General features: G+C 37.7%; 1 protein-coding gene and 1 long non-coding RNA gene across 4 annotated transcripts in view; one reads left to right on the top strand and one right to left on the bottom strand.

The window, feature by feature from the left end:
- Nucleotides 1-6,734: 6,734 nt before the first annotated feature.
- LOC113228083 overlaps nucleotides 6,735-22,467 on the top strand; it is a 322,064-nt gene continuing 306,331 nt past the window's right edge. For all 3 annotated transcript variants that reach the window (XM_026461228.1, XM_026461227.1, XM_026461229.1), the window contains exon 1: nucleotides 6,735-7,140. The gene's annotated coding sequence lies outside the window, so the exon portion shown is untranslated. The remainder of the gene's footprint in view (nucleotides 7,141-22,467) is intronic.
- LOC113228086 lies at nucleotides 7,497-10,255 on the bottom strand. Its single transcript, XR_003310259.1, has 3 exons — nucleotides 10,163-10,255; nucleotides 8,132-8,167; nucleotides 7,497-7,655 (listed from the first exon to the last, which is right to left on the bottom strand). It is a non-coding gene; the product is annotated as an uncharacterized LOC113228086 (long non-coding RNA).

Raw genomic sequence — 22,467 nt, 5'->3', positions numbered from 1 at the left:
CGCCCCTTCGTTGAATCTGGTAAGCACGGCATTGCACCAAGTGACGCCATCCGTTTTTGAGCCTCAGTCAAATTGTGTGGGATCCAACGAGAGCACAGCTTTTTCACACCCAAATGTTTGTGTAGTATTGATTGTATTTGACTCATGCCTATACCTAAAGAATCCGAATCTTATAGTATGTCACATGCCTGTCTGTTTTGATCATACCGCGCACAGCATCGACGTTTTTGTTCTTCACAGCAGTGGACGGGCGACCATCACGAAATTCGTCACTGAGATTCGCACGACCGCGTTTGAATTCTGCAAACCAGCTAATAGACAGATGAAACATACTGTATTCTAAAGCCAAATAGTTCAATTTTCAAATGTTGTAATTACTTTTTAAATACTGTTTATATAAGTGCCCAGTTATAATGTCATGGATAAACCTACACATTCAATGAAGTTTGACAAACCCCAGGTCCTTGCAAAAGAAGTCCGTTATCTACCCAGGATACTGCGAGAGGCCATTGAAATTTAAAAAAAAAACACCCTAATTTCAACAGGGAAGATGGTTTCTCCGTACCACCAGTTTGGGATCCTGTATTTCCTCTGATGAAAAATCCCAAACAGACATAAGACTGCAGTACTAATTAATATGTTTTAATTTATTCTAATTTCTATTATTTATTAATAATAAATTGAACTTAATAAAAATTCATTCAATAAAATAATTTGTAAAACGTAATGTAGCGTAAATTGGAATGTTTCTTTGTAAAATTAAAAATAAGGTATTTAGTTAATAACTTTTCTAACTATAGTGAAAAAATAGGGTGGTTTGCATTAATATTATACATAACAGGTTGATGACTGTACCACCTCAGTCAACCGTGAACCGAAACCGAAATAAAGGCGTAGTATGTAAAGTATAATATGTAATTTACCTGAAATTCTTTAATGATGCAACATTTCCAATAAAGTTTTAGAAAATGTTTCTAATGATTGTAAACAATATTTCCAATGGACTTATACAGTATGAGTAATAGAAAATGACTTTTATTTCAAATAAATGACACTGATAAGTATTTGTATACAAATGATTTTGTATAATATTGAACTGAAAACAACACGTTTATTCAGAATTCCCTATTCTGACTTGAACAAAGGCAATAGGACTCATTCTATATTATAACATAATTGTAATTAAATTTCATTTATTGATCTTACTGAACAAATATAAACTACAGCGTTTTAACTTAGTTACCTGTATGGTAAGAGCTTAATAGACGTAATCCTGACTCTGACATAGTTCGTAAGGCTTCACACGGCTAATTATGTGCTGCACGCCATGTAATGTAAATGCATATTTTTTTATTTCTTTTATAATTTCAAGTGACGGGACGAACCAGTCGTGCGCCTGATGGTAAGCTTCACGCCTATCCATAACAGCTGCAGTTGCATTCAGAGCTTTAAATCGTTAAGATCTGAGTGACGCTGCCACGGCGCCCGTCACCCTGAGACATAAGTTGACAAGTGTAGCTGTAATTTCACTACCATCCTTACCCTCCAAAATCGGAATGCAGCAGTGCTGACATTACTGCTTGACGGCAAAAATAAGTAAGGTGGCAGTACTTCCCTGGACGAACTCTTTCACAAGGAGCTCTACTGCTACTAAATATATCCGCACTTTGATAGTGACATAATGCAAAATATTCGATTTTGAATAAGTTCTTAAAACTGCGACAAGTGCAATTTCTTACTTAATGAAGATTTTTGAATGGAGTTTTCAGCTACAATTGTGTGTAATCCGCATAGTTTTAAATATATCATACGAACTCTCGCCTACCACAACAAAATAAAGGTATTTTTAGGAATTACGTTTAGTGTCACTATTTCTCTTAATTTTTTTATGTAAATTAACATTTATTATATGCAATGTCGTCATAAAGGATTCATAAAAACAAATTATAATGATAAAATTTAATTAATAAAAGGATAACTTTTATTAATGTTTATTTGTCTGCTATATTAGTCTTAATCCAAACCGACACTATCTAAAAAAATGATTGTATTTTTCACGGAGTTAATAGTAAACGGTTCGACATCTTAGCGATGGCTGTCACTACTAAAAAAATGTCGGTATCGCGCTGTCCCCTAGGCCCCGTTCTTCTTATACAGCATAATGTCACTACGTCATCTAAGCAGTTCTCGGAAAACTACGTTCACGTGGGTTTTTGCAATATAAAATTCGTACTCTCAAATTCAAGAGGCAAATTACAAATTAAAAAAATACGGTTTTTGTATAGTGACCTTATCATTATCAATGTGTGATATTATTGTGTTACAAAGCATTTACAATTACAAGTTTGTGAAATTCGCATTGTATAGCTAGATAAAAGTTTTAAAATCACGTTACGTAGTCCTTAGTTTTACACATATACATACTTTGTAGATACCAAAAAATATTGAGAACGTTTACGTGCGTGCACATGATGGTTTAATTGCGCAGGTTATCCATAAATTCGGTCACTGACTTTTCTATTTGGGTCATTAAGTTTGGGAGAACCTGTACACCTCAGTGCGCGAGGATGTTTACATATAATATAATATAAGGATAAAACTAAGATATATATATAGATCCCTGCAGCAGATCCCTGATATATATATAGATACTCTGCATGGTAGAAATGCGTACAAGTTCAAAGAGGAGGTACCTACTACCTTAATCCAGGTTTAAATCTTACGCCACCATTATTTTCAACATCGATAACGATCACTTTTTTCTTTCTATCTAAGTAATCGGATATCATGTGAGATGCACACAAGCAGATTTACTATTACAGATTTCTAGACCAGACCAGATGTCGAAGTAGTGGAGACTATTGTTTAGTTCCTATTTCATGACACAAAATAAAATTATCTAACTAGGACAGTAAAAATATGACAGATCATTTCTATCTTAGGGAATTTATTAGATAATGTCAACGAAATATGTACGGGCTATCAATAACAACAATGTTATCAAATTCGTCTCACTTTCTAACAAGTTGACCAACTTGACAAGATAACGTTGCAAGGCTATCTTATCGTTTATTTTTCCGATAATGCCCGTATACTTACACCTTGTTTTTAGTGTTATGTGAATATTAATAGAGCCGGTTGCATCTGCATTATAAAATGTTAATCTGTTGTGTTTTGTGTATCGTAATTGGCTCAATTGTCTGTCATCCATCCTAAAACACCCCCAAATATGATAGAAGTAATGCCACAAAGGTTTCCAAAGTGGCCTTCCGTGTATTAGGTACTTTGATTTGATTAATATGTGTTGTAATAGTAATTAAAATATCACTGTGATATGAATTTTTATGACTCATCAAAGATAAAAGCATACTTAATATGCGTGAAGTCTATTGTCCTGGTAATAGCTTTCTAGTTATGACGATGTTATCGATAATATTTTATCGACTAGCTCTCTACACGCGAGACGTAAACCGTAATGTTATGCTCACTTGCCCACCAAAAACCGTTTTAATCATCATTGTAAGTAGCATAAATTTTATTTATTAGTATTTCTTGTAACTAACGACCAGTTACTGAATTAAGTTGTGAAGTAGTCAACGACGCCTACCGCTTCTTTTATTACCTAGATTTTTAATCGTAGTTACGTATTGCAGGTGCTAGTAATGCATATTGTACAATAGTGTAAAGTTTGAATGTTTAAATTGGACATTGTTATAGTCTCTTTGGAACGGTAAACCGAATTCGTCGGTACCAAGTGAGGGCGCGTTCCCATTATGTCGTAACGTTTTATTTATCGTTGGACGACAGTCGCGTCTAGCATGTTCCGATATCACGACTAGCTGTCGTAACTGTATCGTGGACATTTATTTTGTCGTTGAACGACTGTCGTGTCTAGCTGTTCCCAGTAGATCGTGACGAAAATTTATCGGTTCACGGCAACCGCCTTGTCGTTTGTACGACGAATCAAAACTAACGTAGAAAGATATGGAGGTAGTTTGTCTAGGTAACGTTATAAAAGTCGTGAATAACTTCATTTAAATATACAAACCACGACACTTTATACTGCACGACTATCTGTCGTTACGACATAATGGGAACGCGCCCTTATGGGACGAACAAGTCGTGCGCCTGGTGGTAATCGACACTCCTGTCCATAACAGTTGCGTGCCCCTCAATCACAAAGATTTGAGGGGCAGTACCACTGCGTACGTCATCTGGAGACATAAGTTAACAAGTCCCATTGCCTGTAATTACACCAGCAACTTTACCCTTCAAAACCGAAACGCACTAATGCTCACATTACTGTTTGACGGCAGAACTAGGTAAAGTGGCAGTACTTCCTTGGACGAACTCTTTCACAAGGCTGCTACTTCTGCTTCTAAAATGACGTATGTAACATGAAATATGACCCAAAATTCTAATAAATGTGCGCTATGCTACATAAAGACGTATCATGAGTTTTCAACTCAAACGTGCTATTTCTATACGAATGTTCGTAAAAAGCAGAAGAACAACGCAATCGGCAAGAAAGCTTTTATCAGTTCTACTCAATATATGCCCGAAACACGTCGCAAACGTTCGCAATATCCGATGGAGTGTGCTATTCGTTTAAGTGCGTTGTAATTACTAATTTCCTCCACCAATATACGAAGTTTCTACACTATTTAGGTTAAGTTTCTCGGTAATTTTCATTCTATGGTTTTTTTTTACGAAATTGAGGTGTTTTAGAATTTTCTATTGATTATAATAGTTTGCAAAATCATGTAATAACATAAATAAGGTTTTTTATTACCATCGCTTAAGATTCCGGATAGCAAAATTTTATATTATCATGTTATAAAAAAATATGAATTTGAAATATAACGTTTATGGCAGGCAATAAATGTCTAATATAGTGGAGAAACTATTGTACCACAGAACGGTGAAAATCGAGTAATAAAAGAAAATACCGCTCTTGTGGTGTCTTATATAAAAGTGTAATTTAAAGACCACTTTCGCAATGAATGCACGATAAAAGTTATTATAAAAAAAATATATACTTAATTTTTACGACACTATTAATTTCATTGCCTATGATCACATTTTGAATGGGCTTCGTTTCCGTTTTTTATTAATACTTTATTAAAACCATTTCCTTTTGTGTTGTAATAGGGAACAACTGTTGCTCAACATGTTAAGCAATATGCTCCCAGTTTGGCAGTATTGGCCTTCATTCATAAGCGATCAAATCGCCAATATACACTACCAATTAACGTCGAGATTCCATAGTCCACTACTTAACGCTAATCGTTCGAAACCTACTCATTTGATCCGTATCCATTTGGCACGCCATCCGCAACTAGTATATTCTTTTCACCATTCAAATATCGACTTTATTTGTCTACTTACAAAGCATTTATTGATGCCACCAGTCTTTGTCGCCTATTGTTTCTATAATTGTTGCTTGGATACATTAAAAATCGGTTATAAGGTCAGACGCAATGTTGTCCCGAGAACGAAAGAAGTCTGATAGAGTGAAAATGTCTGGCGAAATGCCGTCAACTTTTCTCGACTCGAATTCGGAACAGTGAGTCAACAAATACTTTTTCGAAGAGCTGTCGACTTTCTTTCAAAGGTTTTATTGGCCACGTAATTGGACTGTAGGAAATTGGATAAGAGGTTTTAGATTTTTCCTTTCCGTGAAAGAACTTTGACACCTAAGGGTGGTTCAATTAAAATTTTTATTCTGTTCAAACAGAGAACATTATTCAATGTAATTTATTTGAATTTAACATCTGCATCGTATTTTTTACGATAAAAAATAAGGCAAATCTACAGATCTAATAGATAATAACACTACAATTTTTTCATAAGTCTGTAGGGATTATTTTCAATTCTCTAATGTATCAATCAGAAAGTGTGATTTCTCTCACGAATAAGGAAAAGAGAAAAGTGATTCAATGATTGAAAATTGGATCAGTTAATGTTTCTACCATTTCTCATAGGCTTGTCTATTGTATGAAAATTATTATGTCCAATTTCACAACCGAAAATTTGCCGTCCGTCCTTTATCGGATTTGTGCGAGCTTTTCAGACTCAAAATTGACTTTAAAGGATAATAGGATTATGTCGAACAACGAGTAACTTTGATAAAGAATCTTCAAACTTTGATGAACAATCTTCAAAGTTACTACTTTTCGAATCAAAAAGTGAAGTCTGTGTTTTGATCCTTTTTTGACGTTAAACGAATTTTCTGGAATTGGTAACCTATGTAATGCAAAATGCTCTACTCATTACGACTAATTGAATGATTGCCTTTATAACTTGTTTATCTACTTACGATTTGATAAATAGGATTGAAAGCCGTTCTAGCATGATCTTCACGATCGATTTTATTCGAACTTTTTATCTGCTCTCATTGTGGTTCTTCCGCTGCCCACACCTACTAAACCCGTTTGATATGGTAATCAATCGCCATTATAAAGCTTTTTTTTTTGTGGAACACGTGTTAGCTACAACACTTTCTCCCTAATCTTATTCGTAATTTAGAGACATGCCCGCCTCTACGTGATTGGAATATTTCCTACTTTTCGTCAGACTTGCGTGTCTCTTCTTAACTTGAAATGTTCGTCGCAGTTTCTTTGCTAACTCGATAACATTGTTGAGCCCAATTAAAATTGAGTTTTTTACAGTTACTAACAAAACAAGAGAATCAAAATGCAAAAGTTTTATTTTCTGGAACTTATCCTAAAAGTGGTTACTGCGTCTTGTTTTGAGGTGTATTGTACTCATTAATCCAGGTATTAATTTCCCGTTACTCATTTCTTCGTAAAAGAGTCATTGTCCTTATCTGTGAGTGGCACAGGTCAAATCTGCCATCGAACCTGCACCCTAAGAACGTATTGCGATTCCTTAGGCTCAGAACCGGCTTCCGCATGACGTGTCCGCGTGCGACTAATGGGCTCTCGGCGTGCCAGTAACGTTCCTCGCGCCGCGCCAACAGGTGCTCCGATACGTACTCCCAGTGTTTTCTGCTGTCCTGGTACTCTGATATTTTTGCCGCAACAATAATATCGACTTTTCTGACTTAAGTGTTTGTGTCTTTAGTGATTTTATTGCCAACATTCCCATTAAACATCTTGGATCTTATATTTCTTCAAGGTATTATTATATCTGTATATGTGCTTATGTTTAAAAAAAACACACGTTACGTTGAAATTTAATATACTATAATTACTTTTACTCGGTAACTCGTATGGAACCATATTAGTCTCACACGATATCAACGATTCAACAATTGATTCGTAATGTTATGGTATGGTTTTATTGAGTACTAATTGTAGGTACTAATGCAGCTTTTTAGTGTCCCATAAGTGTACTGCGTATGCCTGATAATCACTACAAAACCATTGTAGCGATTTGTGTCATTTGGCTACTATAACAAAAATAAAATGCCCGATTAACGAAAGCCATTGCAAGGCCATCTAACAATCTTCTATATTGACAAACCGTATCCTGATAACGGTATATTTGCAAGTTTAAGGTAATGTAGAAGCTACCAAACAGATTTTAAAATTTTTACGTTTGTGTAGGACGTAATCCCACATTTCGATTCATTAATGACCAACTCAAGTAAAAGAAGTTAAATACCAACGAAGCTGACGGATATGAATTATCTGTAACAAACAGTATCAAGTCGAAGTATGTCCGCAAGTAAGTAAGAGAGGACGTCATACATTCCTTTCGAGGACAGCGTGAAATTGATTCACGCCGAAACATGGTCCTCATTTCTATTGCTTTTGATAACCTAGTTTGGAATTCTTTACACGTTTAATATTATTAATAAGGATGGACCACTCCCCAATATAAACAGCAATGTGACATTATTTCAAACCGCTATGTATCTAACATTTATAGTTTTGAATAAAGTATTACTAGAGAGATACGCTGTTGTTTAGGAATGTATAAAAATGTAATAATATTACGCAAAATAACATAAATGGTTTCTATTATGAACGATTATAATAAATGAGATCCTAAGTACATGTTATTTGGAAGAAAAATTGAATTCATACGATTAAAACAATGAAAGCATTGTTTGAAATAACGTATGTTTTACATAGAAAAGTTATTTTCATTTATGAATACTTACGTCATCCGTACCTAACGCCATTATCGCATTGTAAACCTAAAATATAATTTGGTATTAATATGTATGATCTCAAAGGTTAAATGCTGATAAATATGGCTTAAGCGAGGCGTATTTAAATAGTCGTGTCATCGAACTAGGTGCCATGACAAGTTCTTCACACTAAGCTTATTATAAAATATTGTAAGATCCACTTGTCTTATACGAAACATTTAAAAAATTGGTAAATTCTGCGGAGAACTTTTGGATTCAGACCCAAGGTAGTAAAATGGCAAGTGCAGTTCAACGGAGAGCCAAATCATTTTGATGATACTTTCAAATGTTCCAAAACTTTTCGAAGAGATGTGAAATCTCAGAACATTTGGTTCAGTCGAAGCTTGGTGGACCAAAGTAACTAATAAACAATCTGTTAGTACCAGGCTTGTGCAGAACAGTTCAACGTATGTATATATGGCTTGATGCAGTACATTAGGTGCTTTATGTCCTTCAACTTTCTGTTTGCTGTATACGAATGAGTTTTGGCGTATATTTAATTCAAAGCATGGATATTTTTTTCATTTTTACTGGGTATTATTTTAATGTTCTTCTGTTTTGTTTTAACGTTTTCTATTGTTGAAAAGTAAAATAGACGAGCAAAAAAATAAAAATATCACGTTTCCTAGACAATAGTCTCAGTCTCAATGGTTTATTTATTTGTTCGTATTCATCATTTCTTTATATGTGATGTGACAAAATACTATCGTACTATTTAAAACATCCAAAACGATGTATCTAATGTAGCCACTAGACTTATTAAAGCTGAATCGGCTTGAGTTGGCCAGAAAAAAGTTTTTTATTCGTGCAATGAAAGCGAAAAGGCATTGCGCATTTCGCCACAGCTCGTATCGTCGACGCGAAAAGCACGTCCTTTTTACTCTTATTACGTGTATATAAAGCTTTTTCGGATCGGCTTAATGCGATTCCGTGTCATTAAGTGTAGTGACTCCCTAACACGTTATTTCTAGAATTAGTGAAAACACACGAAGGTTAGGAAATGAATCAAAAATGTCAGCGCTGATTCATTTTCTGTAATGGTTTTAAGCAATTTCCCTGTCAGCGACGTATACATCCAAAATTATATATATTCACGAGTATATGATATTGTATAAATACTTATATATTTTTTTATGATACCAAGTGGTGGGGCGAACAAGTCGTGCGCCTGATTGTAAGCGACACGCCCGTCCATTTGCAGTGCCACTCAGAGACTTACGGTCGTATTCTAGAACTCTACTCAATGCTCAAGTCAGGATTTGAGCAGACTTGAGTATGATTTCAAGAACTGGAAATACGACCCTAATGGCAAGGACTTGAGTATGATTTTCAGTGCTCACTGCAATACTCAAGTCCTGACTTGAGTATTGAGTAGAGTTCTAGAATACGACCCTTAAATCGCAAAGATCTGAGAGGCACTGCCACTGCGCTCGTCACCTTGAGACATAAGTTGACAAGTTCCATGTGCTTATAATTTCACAAGCACTCTTACCCTTCAAAACCGGAACGCAGTAATGCTCACATTATAGTAACGCTCTGTCACAAGGAGCTCTGCTGCTACTAAAACAATACAAACGTAGCTGTGTGGTTTGCACTAGTGCACGCCAGCCGCGTGGCTTGTACGAACGCACACATTCATATATTCTCGCGATGCATTCACGTAGCATAGCACTGGTCGTCGCAGTCCCCTTTCATTATTATGAGAATGTGTGCACGGTGTATCCGTACACGCGCGGCGTGTGTGCACACATACAAGCCGCGATGCTACTTTGTATTTAGTTGTCATACTTGTTTTATCATACTATGGTGAAAGTGTTTGAAATATCCATTACAAAATACATTTTTAATAGTAATTGATACACAAATACGAAATACGTATTTGTTTAGTAATTCAAATACGGTTCAGTCCTGGTTACACTTTCCTTGCCAAGGTACGATTGATCGTTCAATAAATAACCAGGAAAGTCATAAAATATAGTATTGCAAATAATTATTACTTACTTTATTACGTAAATAAGCTGTAATTTTCCTCAATGAAGTAAAATATTCTATGTCGAAGTCAAGTTATTAACTTTTTTATTGCATTGTGGGCGTAATGTTTATTCCTTCTTTGTTGTGATGATTTTCCGATGTCAATGACTCACCGCCTTGTTGAATCTAGTATGCCTTATTTTGTAGTAATTATATAACATCTCGTTTCTACAATTATCTGTGGGTTAAATGTGTTTTAAGAAGATGGTCTTGGCAGCGCACTTTGTATAAACGCGATTTGACTACATGGATATTAAATACATCTGTCTTTATCAGGGTTCGAAGATATTATTAAGCCTTATACTATGTAAACCTTATTCATAGAAGAGACCCGTGCCCAGAAGTAGAACGTATAAACGAATGATGATGACGAAGATGATCTTCACATCTTTTATAATTGAACGAACCGACTCCCCTTTAAGATTCTCCACTTCATTAAACTTTCTTAAAATCTGGTTTTTTTTTAAACGAGTACATCATAGTCATTTCGAAAGAGGAAACAAAAGCAAAACAATCTGAATAGCTTTTCATAATAAAGCTATATTTTTCATTAGCCACTTTTCATTAGATACACACGTTAAAGTTCATAACACAAGTGATTATCTCGCTATTTTCAATTTAGTCTATGACTGATACACTAGAGCTGACATAAGTTGTTTAACAGTACTGTCGATACGAAAAGTTCTACCGGGAAATCGATAGACTTATGAATCTGGGTAACTGACAACGTAATAAACTTGTTGACTTATTTGCAAACAACTTCCATTATCCAGTCTCGAGGTAAGCTTTAAAGTTATGCTAATGCAATATGATTCAATTTGCGAAAAAAACATGCCCTACTTGTTTAAATTTTCTTTTTTTAAATCCTTTATGAATAGCAATGTCACGAATAGTATTCGATTAACAAATTAGTTTTTGTAGGTGACCTGTAACGTCACGAGAGCATTCTGAGCAGGTTTTAAAAAAAGCTAGGAGGAAGAACGGGACTTAAAGCTCGTTCTAAAATTAAAAATGATTCACTTTCAGAATCGCGCAATTGTTTTTGTAAACTGTGTTGTTTTTACATAGAGCTGTGCAATTAATTAGTAGGTAGGTTGACTGTTTTTGTTTGTTTATTCATTCCACTCTTGCATCATGAGTCCTTGGATAGAGGGGACAAACTAATTCACAATCTTGAACTTGGCTATTAAGTTATTATTATCATTTGTGAGTGCTAATTATTTCTTTTCCATGTTTTAAAGCAGTATTTTTGTTTTCTGAAAAATCTAACGAGAGGGTTAGTATAAAGTAATGTTAAATATATTCCGAATTCCGGTAGCGTTAAAATGTAACCAACACAAGTAACTTTTAAAATGGATATTGTTAAGTATACAAAAAGCTATTTCTTTCTGTTGGACTACGAAATAAGGAACGCTTTAAATTATGCCAATGTAAACAATAAACAGTGAGAATGTTTTAGTCATGTTTTTTTTTTTGTTACTTTATAATAATGGTAAGGAATCATGGCCCCATGTGTCAGAGCAATAGTACAGGGATACTTCAAATGTTATATTCCGTAGCCGGTAAAATTTGCTAGGTATATTAAGAATCGCAAATGTTTATAAGGTTACGACGTATCAGAGAGTATGTATGTCAGTTTGAAGATCTTAAATACAAACTTATTTATGCGTGCACGAAAATCTATAATCTAGATATGATATGATATGAATGTAATAATTCTTATATCTGAGGGGCCCTGACACAGCGCCCGACACCCTGAGACATAAATTGACAAGTCCCATGTGCCTGTAATTTCACCCTTACCCTTCGAAACCGGAACGCAGTAATGCTCACATTACTGTTTGGTAGCACAAAAAGGTGAGGTGGCAGTATTTCCCTGGGCGAACTCTTTCACAAGGAGCTCTACTGCAACTGAAATTATTACAAAACATTATTGTGTACTAGAGATGCACCGAGTACTCGTTTGCTACTCGGTACTAGGTGTACTCGGCCGTTTTTTTTACTACTCGTACTCGGTCGAATAACTCGGTTCATGAGAAGAGTTACTCGGTTAAAATAAAGCGTTATAGCTATCAAAAGAGATTTATCACTACAAATTCTAGACAATTGTATTAATACTTAATATTTAACAAAGGCAAGTTATGATGTAGGAATACAAGGCTTTCTGCGCATTCAGGTAATAGTCTGTTCCTCTTTTCTTCATACAAATTATATGCTTCGGAAAATAACCGCTCGCTATACACAGTGCTTGCAGGTGCACATGAAAACACTCGTGCTAACTGTGTCAATTTTGGATACCTTGTTTTATGCACTGCCCACTATTGAAAAGGACTGCTCTCGCAACAATAAACTTTCATTGACATATCGGTCTAATTCTAGAGCAATGGGACTTTTAGGATCATCGCGTTCCGGTTGTAATGAATCGAGTAACTCGGCCGAGTACTCAGCTCGGCAAATGTTAAACCGAGTAATATTCGGTACTCGGTTATTCTTGTAAAACTTGTACTCGGCGCATCTCTATTGTGTACATTATAATGAAAATGACGCATTTAAAGAAGGGTCAAATATGACCCAGTCCCTTCGCAAATGAAACCTATCAGAAATTTGCTTATATTAGATAAGTAAATTCTGTTAAGTTTTTGTTTCCGACTTCAATGTGTAACATGTTCATATTGCCTTTTGTTTTTGCTCAGGCGCATAGAGTTAGGTAATGTATAATAATAATAACAACACCCAATAATAGAAACCCCGTGTTGCGGGTGCCATGGACACACACAGAGACAACCACAAATTACACCCAAACTCGCGAGAGAAGTAAATGTAGGCCTAACAAATATTTCTCCCGGCTCGGGAATCGAACCTCTGAGTGGCAGTTTGGCTTGGTAACCGTTCGGCCACGGAGGCAGTTTGTTCATGTATGAACAAAAGCCTACAACAGTTTCTGTTCTCTATTCTTCAAAATCTATTTTTCAATTGAATGGGCGTTTAGCGCTTCTCCTATTGTCGTATTTTGGGTTTAGGTCTTAGGAGGTTAAAGCGGTTACAAATCTTGTCGTGAAAGGTCGTCGTACAGCGGGGAACCATTATGGTTCTATAGTAGCCTAGCACTCAATACTCAACTCAAAATAAAATGACACTTATGAACCCTGTATTAGGGATAACAATAAGAACAGAGGAAGGCCGAGGTTTCAATTATTAGTCACTAAAATTTTTGGCTATAGAATAATAATATATAATAAGAAATATGTCACTTGAATGTTTTAATTTAGCTAAATTACTATGGCGTATAACTTTATAATACGTATAATATAAGTAAGAATTATTTATTATTCAAATTTATTATATTATTTTTAATTTAAATTGTAGTAGCATTTACGAATTAGATATAATTTTAATTTATTAACAAATATTGAATATTATTCTTCGTTCTTAATATTGGGTGGGAGCTCGTTGAATAATCTCACCGACTACGAATTAGGGCTTGAGATGAATATCTGTAATTGCGATTGTGGCAGAAGCAGGTCGTCAAGAAGTATAGTAGTCAGGGTGTTGTTTAACAAACTTATATATTTCGAGAATATAAGTAGAAAGCAAAGTTAAAATTTTAAATTGTTTGAACGGTCTGCAGCTCTCAGTACACTTTTTTTTGTAATATCAAGTGACAGGACGAACAAGTCGTGCGCCTGATGGTAAGGTACACGCCTGTCCGGATAACAGTTGATGTGCCACTCAGAGCTTTAAATCGCAAAGACCTGAGGGGCACTACCACTGCGCCGGTCACCCTGAGACATAAGTTGACATGTACCGTGTGCCTGTAATTTCACCAGCACCCTTACTGCTTGGCGGCAGAAATAAGTAAGGTGGCGGTACTCACTTCTCTTGACGATGACTTTTCGGAGTACACGAAACAGTGTGTCGTATCGATTGTTTTTGAGTTCTAAGTAGTTATTCTGTGAGTAATGAGTCATAAATGATTTGTAAACATTTTTGGATGCTATTGCGGGACAAAGATCATCAAATTTAACTTCTAAAGCATTGATAAAACATTTATTTGTATGAAAATATCGCAACGTTAAACCTTGTTTCTACCTACCTTAACGTTCGAGCTTCGTTACGCTTTTTCACGTACACGTTTTTCACTTAATAAAAATGAGCGAATGAAGAGTGGCGTGAGTGTGGAATTGAATTATCTTTCCCGAGAATAGAATCTAAAAAAGTCCATTAAGTTTAAAATATCATTAAGCATATTATTATGCTGTCTCAGGTTCTGATTTGAGGGAAATTCAGGACAACATTGTAAAAATGGATGATATAAGTTTAAACAAATGTTTTTGCAACTCGCTGCTAATCACTACCGAGAAATTCTTATACAGAAGCTGACTATATTTTATAGCAACCTGAGTGGAAGATTATTTGGAAATTCAGGGAGTCATACTGTCGGACCGGATTTTATCGAAAGCCAATCGCCTTGGCAGATTCATAATTTATTCGATGGTCCGCAAGGCTTTTTTTGGAACACGGCATTGACTGCAACGTTGACTTTATTCGGTATCGAAACTGATGTAACGGAAAATGCATGAATTTTGGAGTCAGAAAAAAATGGTTGAAGGTAAAGACGTAGCGGGTGGTAGATTTTTGGTGCCGTGTTTGCCTTGACATATTGCAAAGTTTTTAAGGAAATACAAATAATTTTGTGGAAGTTGTAATTCCTTGGAGTTCAATGTATTATACCACCTACTACTACTACTTAGACATAATTTATATAAAACATAGATTATACAATTTAACCCACCACAAAAAACCCCATTACTCTTACTATACATATAATAACATGCTTCACTTAGCTGGGTTTAAATATAACGCATGTGAACTGGAAATGTCACGTACAAAAAATTAAGAAAAGTTATCTAGCTTCACGTACGCACAGAGGGAGATAAGGAATACAACTGACCTGACCATTGCAATGGCCGCTTATTATGCTCACATAAGTTATGGAATTATCATTTGGGGAAATAGTGTGAACGTACGAGAAGTCGAAGAAGAAGATCGCAAGTGCGATCCAAAAAAAATGCATCCGTATTCCTGCTAAATTAGAGACCTTAGTAGCGGTAGAGCTCCTTGCGAAAGAGTTCGTCTAGGGAAGTACTGCCACCTTACCTATTTCTGCCGCCAAGCGGTAATGTCAGCATTACTGTGTTTCGGTTTTGTAGGGTAAGGGTGCTGGCGAAGTTACGGGCACATGGGATTTGTCAACTTGACCTCAGTTCTTTGTGATGTAAAACTCTGAGTGGCACAGCAACTGTTATGGACGAGCGTGTCGCTTACCACCAGGCGCTTGACTTGTTTTTCCAATCACTTGATATCGTTAAAAAATCTAGAATGTCCAACCCATCGAAGCGTATCTTTTTCCAGTAACATCCTTATGTTAGTAGAACAACAGCACATATCTTTATAGAAAATCGTGGGGAAAATTTGGGACCTCGACGTACATATCTCAACCCGAATGAGGATGTCGTTAAAAAAGGCTAAAACAAGTAAGAAGAACAAATGGGCACGTATTAAAACACTGATGCGACTGGAGAACACGATAAATTTATTAGAAAAGCAGCTAGTGAAGGTTCGCAGACCCCGCCTACGTCAGTGAGAGACAAACGTGATATTGTATAGGTATGTGACAATGGGATGCGTAAAATAAACATATAACAAGCACATCAAGATTGACATTTAAGATTTAAATTCACCTCTATGCTGCTTGTGATAAGAACTAACCTAAATCCAAATTGTCAGGCTTCCAAGTAATTAATAGATTTTACTCAAGCGCATAAAAGTGAATTATCTTGAAAATGTGCAAAGAAGTCTGTTCTTGAATGATTTTGGATTAAAACGTTACTAAGCAATTAGCTGCACTTTGAAAATAAACTAAGTGAAGATTTACAGTTAAAACCGTGTCGCACTCAATCACGGCATTGATGCGAATAATTAAGTCACATTATTCACCAAAGGCTTATTGAGCAAAAGTTCTACCATCGCCGGGTCGTTGTACTCATTACATATTTGAATTTCTTACCTCCTTTTATGCACATTATAACATTTCTCTCTCGTTTCATATCCATTCTATTTCACGGAGATTTAAATAAATTGGATGTTACGGCCTAACGTAGCTTGAGTCTAGTTTACGGTGTTATAAGTGCCTCTTTCATTTTGTCTTAAATGTTTTTGCTTGTCTACGTTAACCTGGTTTTTGTCTACTGTCGTTTCGTTCAGTATTTGTTGCGATTGAAGTGATAGCTAATATTCTTATGAACATTAAGTAGTAATTTAACAGATGTACCTATATGTTAAAATAATAATAATTTTTTTAGTAGGGCCCTTTATGTTTCACAAACATTCTAAATAACAGTCAGATTGTTTGGGACAATTTTTTTTTTTAAATAACCACAAGGCTTCACATGCCTTATGCACCAATCCGTACGAGCCGGAACGAAAACGAATTGGTAATTAGAATATTTTTTCGGACTTAAATAGCGTATTCGTTTTTTTAAAATTCTCTTAGGTATCATGATCACAGCTGACTGAAATCGGGAAAAATAATTTCGTTTTCTATGTTTAACAATCGCGAAATTCCAAGAACTTGAAAATTAAATTGTTTACGTCATAGAAGAGAATGTAAAACCCAAAATCGAAAATGTAAATAAATCCCCCACAATTTGTAAGTTTCGTCCGCTTGTGTTTAAGGGGACGAAATGTGTCTAAATGTTAATGTTTTACTTGTTTTAACAAATAATAAAAATACAATATTATGTTTGATACGTTTTTAAAATTTTGCGCTGCATTATAATAACATTACGAGGAATGACCCAGTCCGCAACGTCGGGATTTAGGTGTGCAAATACCTTTATAGTGAACTTGCGGTGACAACTGCGTGCAGTCAGATTCGATTAAATGCAGTTGAAAATATAGACTGCGCGCATGCAGTCCGCCTGATAGCAGCCTTAATCGGTCTCATCTTTAATTTTTGCATACAAAAGTATTTTTTATATTTGCGCAAATTAAACGCTATACAGAATTAATACTTGTTGGGGGTAAGTAGCTCGCGTCCGTAGGCTGTGTACCCTCAAGACCCTACACGTGACCCCTGGGTGGTGCCAAATAAGCTACAAATTCCGGTGGTAGACCTTGGTCGTGGCTGGTGACCAACCTCTGGGCGAAGCCTAGCCGCCAAACAGCTATGGCTGTGTTCCCGCTTGACACTCAGAGTAGCCGCTCTAGAGTGAAGGGTCTGTACAGTTGCACTGCACTGATTTGGTTGATCTCGGGGCTCCCTTGTTGTTGCGATGGGAACCTAGACGCAGAAGGTAGCGGGATCGGTGCTCCGCTGGCCTAGTAGGGGCCCAATTAGCTGATTAGCCTCCAGTGAAAGGCTGCCCCGCCAACTCGCGAAAAATCCCGGGGTGCTCCATCGTGCCGGTTGACGACCGGATGAAAGGACCCGATGGCCACTCCCGGGGGGGTTCGGGCGTCCCCGCGCGCTCCAGTCTAGTCTCCCATCGGCGTACCGTATAGGGTATGGGCCGCATGACTTTCAGTGGTTTCACTCTACCCCTAACATGAAAAGGTCAAGGAAATTGAGGAAGGCTAAACAGTGGATGCACGTCCTTTCATTTAAAATGCGCCTCTCGAACATCCGAGGTCTGCACTCCAATCTCTCATCTGTCCACCACCATCTTGAGACTGAAAGGCCTCACATGCTCTTCCTCACGGAGATCCAAATTAGACGTCCTTCGACACGGCGTATCTGCATTACCCAGGTTACATTCTGGAGCACAAATTTAAGTAGCGCGCTGGTACCTGCGTTTACGCTCGTGATGACATCTGTTCTAAACGTCTCCGTGACCTCGAAGACCCCGATCTCTCTATAATGTGGGTACTGGTGGACACTGGACTGCAACAAATTGTCTACGTCAGTGTGTACCGGTCGCGTTCTGGAGACCCGGAGACGACTAGGCTGTTCAACTATCTCTGCAGCTCGGCGGAAACGGTCCAACAACGGTATCCTAAAGCGCAACTGGTCTTTTTGGGGGACTTTAATGCGCATCCCTAGGAATGGTTGTTCCCATACCAAAAAACCGACCAAAGTGGAAGAGAGGCGCGGGTATGTGCTCTATCGCTAGACCTCACCCAGCTGGTGAGTTGCGCTACCGGGGTACCGGACGTTGACTACCACACAGCCAATTGCCTGGATTTAAGCCTTATGCTGACAACCGATCCAGATCGCTATCAAGTATCGGTCTCGTCCCCACTAGGGACATCCGATCACTGTCTGGTGAAATCTGTATCTGTGTGCTCCCCACCCGATCTCAGTACGAGAAGTACTAGGAGGATGTGGTGGTACAAGTCAGCAGACTGGGGTGCGATGCGGCATTTCTTTGCATCTTATCTCTGGCGGCAGCTGTGCTTCTCTTCTGACGATCCGACGTGCTGCGCGTCTGCCGTCTCTGAGGTGATTATTCGGGCTATGGAATACTTTATTCCGTATTTCGAAGTCTCCTCCAGCGGCAAAGCTTGCCGTTGGTTTAACGCTGAGTGTGCTGCTGCGGAAACGCTAAAGCAATCTGCGTACCAGGCTTGGCCTGATGCTCGAGATCGCAAAGAACCGGAAACCCTCCGTCTGAAGAAAGCCTTTAAAGCCGCTAGATCCTGCAAAAAAGCGATTCGGAAAGCTCGCTTCGGCCATATTAGTCGTCATGGGGCCAGGTTAGCTTCATACCCTTCAGGGTGTAAAGCATTCTGGTCGCTCGCTAAATCGATCGAAGCGAATTTCTGCAGGTCATCCCTTCCGCCTTTAATGAGAGCTGATGGATCGCTGGCTCATACCGCTGAAGAGAAAGCAAATCTTTTTGTTTCTCTTTTTGCTTCCAACTCCCGTCTTGACGCTACTTTGCAAACACCACCTGCACTACCTCGCTGTGACTCGGAAATGCCCGAGATCACTATCCGTCAAAAAGAGGTGTTGAAAACTTTACGCAAATTAGACGTCAACAAAGCCAGTGGCCTTGACGTAATCCCAGCGATTATCCTGCGGAACTGTGAACCCGACTTTTCTCCGGTGTTGACTCGCCTGTATCGCCTCTCTTATGAGTTCTGGACAAATCCCGAAAACCTGGAAGCTTGCAAATGTACAGCCTGTACCTAAGATTTTTTTTTTTATAATTTAAAAGTTAGTTTTGCCGACCCATCTAATTATCGACCTATCGCAATCATCTCCATACACTAAGATTCTCGTAAGACTTTGGAGCGCGTATTGAAACAGCCATCTCCTTGGATACCTCGAAGATAACGATCTCCTCAGTGATCGACAGCAAGGTTTTCGCCGTGGTCGATGTACTGGGGATCTTCTTGCGTATGCCACACATTTATGGAGCGAGGCTGTCGAGAAACGCGGTGAATCGCTTGCCGTGTCTCTCGATATATCAAAGACCTTTGATAGGGTTTGGCATGAAAGCCTGTTCAACAAGCTTCCAACTTACGGAATTCCTGTTGGCTTTGCACGTGGATAGGCGATTTTCTGAAGGATAGGTCAATCCGTGTAGTTGTAGATGGTTACTCGTCTGCTCCTCATGGTATAAATGCCGGTGTACCTCAGGGATCTGTCCTCTCCGCCACTCTATTCTTGCTGCATATCAACGACCTAGCCTGAAAGCTGCTTCCTACTGGGGAGACGCTAACAGGGTTAGGTTTAATGCGGCTAAAACACAGGCGTGTCTTTTCACATCAAAACGGAGTCCCCTACATCTTACTTCGACTTTCCGAGATGTATCCGTGCCGATAATGGACCACCTTGAGCTACTTGGTCTGGGTTTATCATCCAACCTCAACTTTAGGCGATACATCGAGTGCTTGGCAAAAACTGCTGCCAGAAAACTAGGCATACTTTACAAGGTCAGGCGGTACTTCACACCTGAACAGCTTTTAAATCTGTATAAAACACAAGTTCGATCCTGTATGGAGTACTGCTGCCACCTTTGGGACGCTCTGCCCATTACCAGTTAGCTGCCTTGGACTTGGTGGAAGGGAGGAAGGGAGGGAGAGGGAGAGAGAGACAGAGGGAGACAGAGAGAGACCGAGAGAGAGAGAGAGACCATGCAGGCGGGATGGTAACCGTTCGACCATGGAAACAGTTGAAAAATATATTGACATTATAATGAAGTTCAATTCAGGAGTTCATGCTGCATCATTTCATTTGAGTAACTCGGAACATCAAAATTATAACAATGATGTCCATTGTCCATTAGTAAGGGACGATAATTTGATAGAGGATGGTACGTACTAGATAGGTATGGGACATGTAGTTTTACGATTTCACAGGGGTTCCTAGAGTAAAAATCGCTTGTATTACTATCCATTTAAGTACTATGCAATTAACATTCTGTATAAACACTATTGATGTTAAGCTGTTAACCAAGGTATAAAACGACAAGCAGTGCAATTCACGCCTTTTCGACGCGTCAATGCAGTTACACGTCTTCCAGAGCGTAGGGTTGTCACATTATTATTTTACGAGTAGTTGTATTTACAGGTTGCAAAACATAATTTGAAAGAGAAATAAGGTATTCATCACAGCATTCTCTTGCTATATTAAAATAACCTTTGGCAAATGCAATTACTTTATACCAGAATCGTGGATTAGTATCTCGATGGTATATATAAACAACGTACGAGTTTGTATAGACGTAACGATACATTTATAAATAAAAACAAAAAAAACCACCTTACAAGTTCGTGGAATTACATCTATTTACGGCTAAAAAGTCGTTGCAAACCAAATACAAAAATCCGACAAGAAACATATTCGTGAGGTTCGCTGGTTAGTTCCGTGGCTTAGTTGTCATAGTTTGGCAGGGTTTGCTAGACGACGTCGGTTCGAATCCGGCCGGATCGAAGGAGTTTTTTCTAAGTGTTCGATCTTTGTATTAATAATTATAACAAACTAGTGGAGTAATTTCACAAAAAAATAATTGAATATCAATTCAATAAAATAATTAATTACATATTTGCCAAGTTCTCTTGATTTCGGTTACCGGAAAGAGCGCGAAACCGGATTTATAGAGGATATTTTCTTCCACCGGCTAGAGGTGGAAGAAAATATTTTTCAAATTTAAATGCGACCAATACTGAGGTACCCTCTTTCCAATAAAAATGAAAGTAAAGCAAATGAATCTTTAAAGTGAGCACGGCACACTATAAACAAATTAACAAAATTGACACAGCCAAGGTGCGTCAACAACAACATCATCTCTTAAAAACAACCTTGTTTCCCTTAAACAAAAACCAGACATATGAGTCAGTGTTTTGTCCATTACCTTATCAGTAAATCAGGTAGGTATATTATTATCGTTCATAATATATTGCTCCTGAGGCGCTTCTGAGCACAGAATAGTGAACTTGCAATGAACTTGAGAAAGGTGTTTTCTAAATAACATAATGAACGTAAAAATGTTTTCTACTTTTTTTCACTGTGGCCCATCGGTTTGCGCAGTGGGCGCTGGTTTTTTTTATGAAACCAATTGACGGGACGAAGATGTCGTGCGCGACTGGTGGTAATTAACACGCCTGTCCATAACAGTTGCAGTCCACTCAGAGCTTTAAATCATAAAGACCTGAAGGGCACTGCCACTGTGTCTTTCACCCCCTTCTCCCTGAGACATAAGTTGATAAGTCCCATGTGTGTGTAATTTCACCAAAATTTATTGGAAGGTCCCGAATTCGATTTCCGGCGGGACGTTTTTATGAATCACTACCAATACGAGAACGTTCAATGGAAATCAAAAGACGTCCCGACTTTTTTCAAACGCGGTCTTGTATAATATGTGGCCAGTGGTTCTTGTGAACATTGATTGTTATCATAATTCAACCGTTTTAGCGGTCTACATATTTCCATGAGTGTAGATAGAAATACATTACATCTTCAAAGAAATTGAAGACGTGATTGCGCACTGTATCTGGGGGTCTACTCTCGATCTCCGTCCGACATCCGTCCGAAACAATTACTGCCAAATAAGCAATACTTGACCAAATGAAAAGACGCGTGATGCGAATGAAGCTTCATACTGGATACTTGTCTTTTAATTTTGTCGAATATTACTTATTTGACAGTAATTGTTTCGGACGGATGTCGGACGGAGATCGAGAGTAGACCCCCTGATTCGTATTCTTTCTGAATTCGAGACTATACAATTTAGAAAAGTCGGACCTACTTCGGATGTCGTTTGTATGCT

This window comes from Hyposmocoma kahamanoa, unplaced genomic scaffold (assembly GCF_003589595.1).
Source record: "Hyposmocoma kahamanoa isolate Upper Pololo Valley unplaced genomic scaffold, ASM358959v1 220, whole genome shotgun sequence".
NCBI classification, from domain to species: Eukaryota; Metazoa; Arthropoda; class Insecta; order Lepidoptera; family Cosmopterigidae; genus Hyposmocoma; species Hyposmocoma kahamanoa.
The sequence above is the reverse complement of the archived record's forward strand: the minus strand, read 5'-3'. Positions and strand labels throughout refer to the sequence as shown.